Source organism: Vombatus ursinus, unplaced genomic scaffold (assembly GCF_900497805.2).
Source record: "Vombatus ursinus unplaced genomic scaffold, bare-nosed wombat genome assembly UNPS02014773.1, whole genome shotgun sequence".
NCBI classification, from domain to species: domain Eukaryota; kingdom Metazoa; phylum Chordata; class Mammalia; order Diprotodontia; family Vombatidae; genus Vombatus; species Vombatus ursinus.
The window spans coordinates 30,062,588-30,064,422 of record NW_020954551.1 but is presented as its reverse complement, the minus strand read 5'-3'; positions in this window follow the sequence as shown (position 1 = coordinate 30,064,422).

Sequence of the window (1,835 nt, the reverse complement as noted above, 5' to 3'; positions counted from 1 at the left end):
CACTTAATGACCATTTTTCCCCCTGCAGGATTATACTCAGTTTTGCTGGGTACATGATTCTTGGTTTTAATCCTATCTCCTTTGCCTTCTGGAATATTATATTCCATGCCCTGCTGTCCCTTAATGTAGAAGCAGCTAAATCTTGTATTATCCTGATTGTGTTTCCACAATACTTAAATGGTTTCTTTCTGGCTGCTTGTAATATTTTTCTCCTGGACCTGGGAACTCTGGAATTAGGCTACAATATTCCTAGGAGTTTTCCTTTGAGGATCTCTTTCAGGAGGAGATTGGTGGATTCTTTCAATTTCTATTTTGCCCTCTGGTTCTAAAATATCAGGACAGTTTTCCTTGATCATTCCTTGAAAGATGATGTCTAGGCTCTTTTTTTGATCATAGCTGTCAGATAGTCCAATAATTTTTAAATTCTCCCTCCTGGATTTATTTCCAGGTCAGTTGTTTTTCCAATGAGATATTTCACTTTGTTTTCTAATTTTTCATTCTTTTGGATTTGTTTTACAGTGTCTTGATTTCTCATAAAGTCACTAGCTTCCAATTGTTCTATTCTAATTTTTAAGGAAGTATTTTCTACAGTAATCTTTTGGACTTCCTTTTCCATTTGGCCAATTTTGATTTTTAGGGCATTCTTCTCCTCATTGGCTTTTTGGACCTCTTTTGCCATTTGGGTTAGGCTATTTTTTAAGGTGTTATTTTCTTCAGTATTTTTTTGGGTCTCCTTTAGCAAGCTGTTGGCTTGTTTTTCATGATTTCTTGCATCACTCTCAGTTTTTCCTCCACTTCTCTTACTTGCGTGTCAAAATCCCTTTTGAGTTCTTCCAAGGCCTGGGACTGATTCACATTTTTCTTGGAGGCTTTGGATGTAGGAGCTTTCACTTTGTTGTCTTCTTCTGGTTGTATGTTTTGATCTTCTTTGTCACCAAAGTAAGATAATATAGTCTGACTCTTTTTGTGCTGCTTACTCATGATCCTGGCCAGTTACTTCAGTTTTAAACTCTTTGTTAAGGTAAAAGTCTGCTTCCAATGTGAAGAGTGTACTATCTCAAGCTTCAGGAGTTTGTACAGCTGTTTTCAGAGGTATTTCTAGGGACCTGTAAATTTTCAGTTCTTCCAAGGTGGTATGATAAGGGACAAGGTGTTTCCTCTCCACAGTCACAACAAGCTCCATACCAGCGTTCCTCCTAGCCCTAGGACCGCCCCTCAGAACTGTGACCCAGATCCAAACACCAGTAAAGCAAGGAATTCCTGCCTCAGCACTGGCAAAGAGATCCTTCTAATCCCCTTCTGATCAGCCACTGGATTCCCCCTCAGTCTGTGGGCAGAAGCTCAGGAAACAGTCGTTGCCCCAGGTCATGCTCCAGAGACTTGTGGCTGAGACTTAGCTCCTCTCTCACAGCAGTCACAGACTTTTCCCACTGACCTTCCACGTTGTCTTTGGCATTCTTGGGTTGAGAAGTCTGGAAACCCACCACAGCTACCCGTGATTCAGTCCTCTGAGGCCTGATCCAGGGTCTGTGCGGCCTGCGTGCCCACACCGCACTGCACTCCTCTCCCAGCCCGGCGCGATATACCTTTCTGATCAACTATCCAGGCTGTCTTTGGCTGGAAATTTGTTTCACTCTATCTTTTTGTGGGTTGTGCTGTTTTAGAATTTGTTTAGAGCAAATTTTTTAGGTATTTGGAGTGCTTTGGGAGAGAGCTCAAGACTGTCACTGCTTTCTCTCCGCCATCTTGGCTCTGCCCCCCAACTAAATTCATTTTAATTCAGTAACTACACACACACACACACACACACACACACACACACACACACACACACA